Genomic DNA, 8,851 nt, shown 5'->3' with positions numbered 1-8,851 from the left:
AAGCAAGTGCCTTATTGATTTTGCCAAAGAGACTACACTACTTTATATTCCCAAAATATAAGATTGCCATTTCTCTACATTCTCGTCAACACTTATTACTGTCTGTCTTTGATTATGGATGTCATAGTGGATGCATAATGGCGTCTCCTTAAGGTTTTCACTTGTATTCCCCTAGTCACTAACAATATTGAGCATCTCTTCATGTGCTGACTGACCAGTTATTTATCTTACTTGATAAAAAGTCTATTCAAATATTTTGCCCATTTTAATTGGATTCCCTACTGAGTTACATAAATTGTTTATATATTTTAAATAAAAGTCCTTTATCAGATATAGGATTGCTAATATCTTCTCCAACAGCGTAATTTGCATTTTCATAATCTTGATGTTTTGATATGCATATATATTGTGAAATAATCACCACAATCAAACTAATGAACATATCCATCAGTATACCTGGGTACCATGTTCTTCCTCCACCACGTGAGAACACTTAAGAACCACCTCTTCACAAATGTCAACTATACAATACAGTATTATTAATCATAGTTATCACAGCATACATTAGACCCCCAGAACTTGTCCATTTTGTAACTCAAATTTTGTAGCTCTTGACTAAAATCTCCCCATTTTCCCCACTTCCTAGCCCCTGGCAACCACCACTCCATTCTGTGCTTCTATGAGTTTAACCATTTTAGATGCCATATATGAGTGAGATCATGCAGGATTTGTCCGTCTGTATCTGGCTCGTTTCACTTTGCATGACGTTCTCAAGTTTCTTCCATGTTGTCATAAGTGTCAGGGGTTCCTGCTCCCATTTATTTTTAATATTCTTTTCTTAATGAAGGCCATAAATTTCCCCCAATCACTGCTTTAACCGTATCACGAGATTTAATAATTCATGTTGTCACTGCGGTTCAGATCTAAATATCTTAGTCTCCATTGTGTGTTAACTGATAATTTAATTAATATTCATCTCCCAAATTCATGAGAAGAATTTTGGTTATCTTTTCGTTACTGATTTTTAGTTTGCTCATAGTGTTGTCATGTAATGTGGTCTTTTGATATCAGCCTTTTGCAATTTTCTGAGAACTGTTATGAAATACTCTTTAAGGATATTTCATATGCTTATTTATCCTTTTAACTCTTTCCCCATGAGTTTCTGAGAGAAGTAAATTAAAATATCTCGCACTATAATTATATCATTTTGTCCTGATTAGGTTAACTATTACATCATATGGTTTAAAGTTATGATACTAAGGGCATAACACATTCAGGAATCTTATCCTGGGAGATTATCATTTTATTGTTAATTAAAGCACCTTTTAACCCTTAAATATACTTTTTGCCTGGAAGCTCTGTGTAAAATATAATTTTCTTATTCCAGTTGTCTTTGGGTCTGTGTCTTATGTACCTCCTTTTATCTTATCATTATTGACATTTCTTTGCTTTTTGTTTTACTTGAATCTCTTGTGTACAACCTTTAACCATTATTTTTAAATCCAAACGGAGGGTTTCTGTCTTTAATTGGGTGAGATAGAAGTTTGTCACATTAATGATGATTATTAACTTTTGGAGTTTGTCTATCATTCTACTGTGGGTTCTCTATTTAAAATGCTCTTTATTTCTTTTCCTGCCTTCATTTGGATTAACAAAATTTTGTTTATTTCCTCTACTAATCTTGAAGGTATATTTTTATATGTATATGTAGGCATATATGCACACATATACACACAGCATTTCTGTCTTTGGGTGTTCACTTTTAAAATGTTCAGATGCATGTAGAACAACAAAGTCTAAGGTTTATCAATATCTTCAAATTCCCACCAAACATTCAAACAGCCTAGAATATTCCACCTTGCTCACATTGCCACCCCAATCTTTCATGTTATTGTTTTGGAATATTTTCTTTCCACCTTATTTCTAATTACCTCAATTTGGTTATGTTCTTGTTTCTGTTTTGAGAGTTCCTAACATGTCTACTAATTTACTTACCATTATTCTTTGTGCATCTCCAATACCTTCTTGACATCATTTTCTACTCTCTCAAATACATTCTTTAGCAACACTTTGTGTGACGATCCATCAGTCTTCTTTGCTGAAAGTTAATTTGTTATCAATCTTGAATAACATTAATGTCTTATGGAATCATCAGCTCACATTTGCTATCCTTCGGCATGTTGGATATATTATTCCATTCTAGTCTCTATTGTTGTTTATAGGAAGTCTACTGAACATCTAACTTCATTTTTTATATTTTCCTTTTTTTTTTTAACTTTTTAAGATTTCTGAGTAAAATAAGTCAATCGGAGAAGGACCAACATTATATGGTCTCACTCATTTGGGGAATATAAAAAATAGTGAAAGGGAATAAAGGGGAAAAGAGAAAAAATGAGTGGGAAATATCAGAAAGGGAGACAGACTATGAAAGACTCCTAACTCTGGGAAACGAACTAGGGGTGGTGGAAGGGGAGGTGGGCGGGGAGTGGGGGTAACTGGGTGGCGGGTACTGAGGTGGGCTCTTCACGGGATGAGCACTGGGTGTTATTCTGTATGTTGGCAAATTGAACACCAATAAAAAATAAATTTATAAAAAAAGATTTTTTTTACTATGTCTATAGTTTCACTATGTTGTGTCTAAGTGCACACTTATTTTGATTTTTCCTCCTTAGGGTTTGCTATATTTCTTTAAACTGATGTTTCCTATCTCTCCAATTCTGAAAAAATCTCAGCTATTATCTCTTTAATTTTCTTTTTTTTAAGATTTTATTTATTTATTCATGAGAGACACAGAGAGGCAGAGACAAGGCAGAGGGAGAAGCAGGCTCCACGCAGGGAGCCTGATGCGGGACTCGATCCCAGGACTCCAGGATCAAGCCCTGAGCTGAAAGCAGACGCTCAACCACTGAGCCACTCAGGTGTCCCTATCTCTTTGATTTTTGCATCTTTGTCATTTCATTATCTGTTTTCTTCTTCTGGGACTTCTGTCTTCTCTTTCTTTCTCTCTCTCTCTTTCCTTCCATTGACAGATATTTTTGAGTACTGTCTATGCACCACATATTGCTGTCAGCAGTTAATAAATTCCCAACATAAAATATTGAAACTTGTAATTATCTGCTCCATGACTCTTAACCTCTTTTTTTTAAAAATTTACATCTATTTATATTTCTGTTTTGTAATCTAGAAAATGTCACTGTATCTTCCAATTCTGTACTTCTCTCTTCAGCTATAACAAGTCTACTATCTCGCCCAATTTTCTAAAAAAAAAAATTAAGAATAATATGCATTATCTCCTTTACAGTATGTGTTTTTTCCTAATTCTGATTATTCTCTTTTTTTCTTTTTGGTTAATTTCTTGTTCTTCCATTTTAATTTGTTTACTTCTCTGTTGCTTTAATCATTTAAAATATATTTATTTGATAGCCTCTTTCTTATATTCTGTAATTTCAGTTTCTTGGGGTATTAATTTTCTGCTTTCTTGTTTCTATTGATCTCCCATGTGGTAGATCATTTCCTCAAGTAATTTGTATTTTTGGATTATGTATTTATTTTCAGTGGTGGTCCTCTCCCCCACACTCTATCCTTTCTGTCAATGAGAGGACATATCCCTTGGATTTTGGAAGTGTCTCCATGGTGTGGTTTCTTACATTTGTTTCTGCCAAAACAGTGAGGTTCACAATGGCCTTACAGTGTTTTTTGCATTATTCTCCTGACTTGTGACTCTGCTCCATGTGAATATCAAATTCTGACCCAACATGCATGCATGGCACATGCTACATGTTTAATTTCTCTCTGTAAATTTGTGTATGTGTGTGTGTGGGTGCGCTTTTCTCTATGAGCAGGGGCAAAAGACAAGCTCTCTTGCTACTTTATCAGATTTATAGGAAGTTATTTTTTTCCTTATTGCCTGGATCTTGCAGGCCTGCAGGGCCTTGGATTTCTAGCACTGAAAATTCCTAGTTCTCTACAACCATAAATGGATATTTCCTGTCCCCACAGAGAGTTCAATTTTTATCTTGTCCACTACCTTTTTAAACTACTATTGCATTAATTTCAAGGCATAGGCATTTGGCTTCCATGGATCTCTTAATTCTTATCCATCAGAATTTGTTTCAATCTTAACTATGTGTTATTCTATTATTGTTGTTATAATTAATATAGCATTCAGAATAAGTGGGGGGTTCTGAAGGCTTAGCCCATGATGCCCCTAGAGGTGTGAAGACAAGCCAGAAAAAAATAAGAAGACTAATTTTTGGTCTTTAGCATGGTCTTTGGGTCTCCTGGCTTCATCCTTTTAATTCTACCATAGAGTGGTGGTTGGGTGTCCACATACCTTATTTACTTCAAACTTCTTTCCCATTGTTTCCCTTCACTGCTGTTTTCCAGCTATCCTGCCTTTGTCACCGCATTCCTTCCAAAGCTTTTTTTTTTTTTTTTTTTCCAAATAAACATTTCTTAAGCCAACCCTTTATAAAGTTGCAGTGCATGATGTTACATCTTTAAAGCAGTGGTCACACTGCTGCAGGGTGCTTGGTAATAATGCAATATTCAATAATATACACAGTACAATAACAAATCCCCTAGCTCAGTTCTGGGATGGCACTTGAATAAATCAGAAGTAACTTCCAGAAGGCATAGACTATTTGGTATATAATTTTATAACAATAAAATGGCATTGCCACTTGTAGTAGCCACTATTTGTACATTTGAAATGTAGTTACTAATGGGCTTCCTGGCAGATTGTCCCCAAACATACCACTTTGACACATTGATTATTTTGTATTAAAATAACTTAAACAGCTAGAGTAAGTAGGACTCTCTGACCCTCCTTTGTCCCCCTGAAAGCAGGAAATAAATTCCCCGTGTGAAGGGTTACCTCCCTATACCTGGAGGGTGGAAGGCATCCCTATTGTCAGAAATAGGCAATTCAGGACCCATAAACCTATATAAACAAACTATTTTTTCACTAATTTGATAGCTCAAGCCAAAACACCATTATTGAATCTTCACAAATAATTGTTTCTTTGTTTAAAAGGTATAAAAGCTGCCTGCTTTGGTCACTTCTTTGAGTCTTATATTTCTATAAGCTCCCATACATTTGTGATATTTTTCTCCTATTAACCTGTCTTATGTCAATTTAATTATAAGTCCAGCCAAAGGATCTAGGACTACTAAACTAACAAGCTACATTTACAAATTTTTAATTAATTTTAATTTATTTAAAGTTAAAATGGATGCTCAATTATTGAAAATCTTTAAGTACACTTGGAAAAATTTTAATATGTGAATCTCCTTTTCCAATTTTTGAGTTTGTTGGAATCTAAATAGATCAGCTATTTCTGATGGCAATTTACTGTTCAAATTAAGATGTGCTGTATAACTGAGCTAATCAATTGCTCCAGTTTGCCCAGTACTAAGGGGTTTTCTAGTATGAGCGTCCTCCAGGGGCTAAAAACATGGACAGCCCCAGGGACACCAGATGGGTTGGTTGATTTAAGGACAAATACACACTAGATTTCAAAGACTTTTAAAAAAGAATCCAAAATATTTAACTCATATTTTTATGTTAAAAACATTTGAAATAATACTATTTTAGATATATTGGGTAAACAATATGCATTATTAAAATTATTTCACCCATGCCTTTTTGCTTTCTTTTAATGTGGCTACTAGAAAAGTTAAGATGATATATGTAGTACACGTTATATTTCTATTGACCAGGGCTGATACAGAACAGCAGTGGCTTAGAGTGATTTTTATCTATTTATCTCCCTATTTGTAGTTTATTTATATACCTATTATACATATATATGTATATATATCATATATATGTATATATGATATATATACAAATATATAATAATATGTTCCTGCTATATAATACGTGCCAAAAAGTAGGCTAAGTCTTGAGCATACATTATTCTATCTTATCTTGACCTAAACCTTGTAAGTAAAGCTATTATTACTAGCTCCCTCTTATAGATAAGAGCATTGAGGCCCAGAGAAATTAAGCAATGTACTGAAGATTGTTCCATTTTGGGTGGAGTGAGGATATTAATCTGTTTTCATCTGCTTCCTGAGCAGATATTTTCGGCCCTCTGATACACTGAAGGTGTAGCAGACACTCTAAGGATTCTGGGTCCATTGAGACTGAATCTTCTTGAGCAGAGTTTAGTCCAACATTGTTTTCATAAATTTCATTTCCTGTGAAGATGTTGCCAATAGTTCAAGGTTCACACTGTCTTAATTTCTTTTTGATGCTGTTACAAACTACCACAAGCTCGGTGGCTTAAAACAACACACATTTATTCTTTATAGTTCTTGGGGTCAGAAGTCTGAACAGTTTCACTGGGCCAAAAGCAGGGGGTCAGAGTGATTATACTCCCTCAGGAAACTCTTGGGAGAGAATCCATTTCTTTGGTTATTCCAACTACCAGAGCTGTGTTCCTTCTTCTAAATGCAGAGCCAATAGCCTAGCATCTTCAAATGTCTCTCTTCATCACCACATCAGCTTCTCCTCTTGTATCCCTGTGGTCAAATCTTCTTCTGCCTCCCTCTTAGAAGGTTCATTATGGTTACATTTACAACTTGCCCTTGGTAATATAGATAAGCTCTCCATCTTCATCTTAATATCATCACATCTGTAAGATCCTCGTTACTGTATCACATTCATAGATTCTGAGGATTAGGACATGGAGATTTTGGGGTAGCCATTATTCAGTGCACAACACACACCTAATAACACTTCCTATTTGTGCATGTCCATGATTTCCACAGTAGTCATAAAAGTTAGCATAGATGAGTTTTTTAGAAAAGGCTGGATTCTAAGCAGCTGTACAGAAGTTCACTTATTAACATGTATAAAATATTGCTAAGCACCTATATAAAGCTAAGTTTTACAGGAGAACTAGATGTGTAGACAGAATTAATTCTCAATGTTAGTATTTTGCTTTTGTCAACTCTCCTAAAATACCTATTCAAAGATTTTGGCTTTTTCATCATAAAATATTTATAAAAATATGCTACTTCAAACAGCGCATATGATACAAACTAATAAAAATAAGAATGGATGAGACTAACATGATTTCATGTGACTGTTTCATCTGCCTGTGGTAGACACAATTACTGTGCTTTTGTTCTGGTCGCATTTCATATCTATGAACACATATAATTTAAAAGTTCTTTAATAGACAGGCTTCTATACTTACAATAGTAAACTTATAAGACACTGAAAAGATGCAGCCTCATTATAATATGTGAGATCTTGTGAGGCAAATAAAATATTATTTATGTTTATAATCTATAGAGGAAATGCACCATTTATCTTAAAACATCTTGTTTCCGTATAAGACTTGTACATGTTTCAGAGTGCAATTATGCTATACCCAAACAATCTGCATAAATACCTTTGAGATAGGTAGACTAGGTATTTTCCTGGTTTTGGAGGAAAAATAAAAAGATCATGGAGAGAAGCTCAGATTCACCCAAGGTTCCTGAGCTAATTACATCCAGAGACCATAACACAGAGATCTTGCAGCCCCTGGTCCTATCTACTCTCCTTTAAATTCTCTTTCTACTTAAGCCTTACTGATTATGACTTTTTTTTTTATTTTTATTTATTTATGATAGTCACAGAGAGAGAGAGAGAGAGAGAGAGAGAGAGAGAGAGGCAGAGACATAGGCAGAGGGAGAAGCAGGCTCCAGGCACCGGGAGCCCAATGTGGGATTAGATCCCGGGTCTCCAGGATCGCGCCCTGGGCCAAAGGCAGGCGCCAAACCGCTGCGCCACCCAGGGATCCCTAATTATGACTTTATTTATTATATATTTTTCCTGCATGCTTTGAACATTGTTTCCTTATCTTAAAGGAATGGAGAGGTGCTATTATTAAACAGATGGAGAAACAAAAGACACGAAGAATTCAATGTGTTCAACATAGCTATTCACTTGGGCTTTTAGTCCACATCTTACTATATTCAAGAAATTCAACTCAAGTCTTGGCTCAAATACTACTTTCTTAGTAAATCTTACTTTGTTCAATATTTTCTCATCAAACCTACAGTATGTACTGGGATGTGGTTTATGTGTGTATGTGTATATATAAATTATATATACAATATGTATATATACAAAGTACATGTATATACTATGCATATATACATATATTGTTTAAATACACACACTTTATTTCTTGCCTGTGCCCCTACGCAAGAATGTGAACTTCATGAAAGCAGTGATTTTTGTATCTTTCATTCAATAATTTCTGCCAAGTGCCCAGAAATGTACTCGATACATAAGAAGTACCCAGTAAAAATTTGTTGGAAAAATGAATGAACAAATTCAAATTCTTATCCAAATAAATGAGCATGCCTCTGATAGTAACAGTTATGCAAATAGTCTCTTAAATTTTAGAGCATTTTACCTTTAAATGGCAACTTTCATATAATTTATTCCCCTTGTACAAATGAGAGAAATGGCTCTTCCATGGCCACTCAATAATTTGGAGATCATACAGAATATATATATGTATGATATTCATATGATACCTACGGTATGTATCTAGATATAACATACATAACATATGTTTACATATAAATATAAATGGTCTCTCCTTCTCCAACCCTACTTGGTAGATGAATAAAAAATTCAGTTGCAAGAGAGTCTTCTACTCTTCTGCGTACAGAGCAGTAGTCATGCTTTCATTGAAATCTGACAAATTTAATTGTAGCCCAGGGGGCTGATTTTGACAGGCAGTACAGAATGCTTGTTTCTATTAATATTTACCATGGAATAATATGTACTCACAAACTTTCCCTGGACCTCCCTCACCTCTGTCACCTCATAACATTTTTG

The sequence above is a fragment of the Canis lupus genome, chromosome 11, assembly GCF_011100685.1.
Source record: "Canis lupus familiaris isolate Mischka breed German Shepherd chromosome 11, alternate assembly UU_Cfam_GSD_1.0, whole genome shotgun sequence".
Lineage (NCBI taxonomy): Eukaryota > Metazoa > Chordata > Mammalia > Carnivora > Canidae > Canis > Canis lupus.
This window is presented reverse-complemented; position numbering follows the sequence as displayed.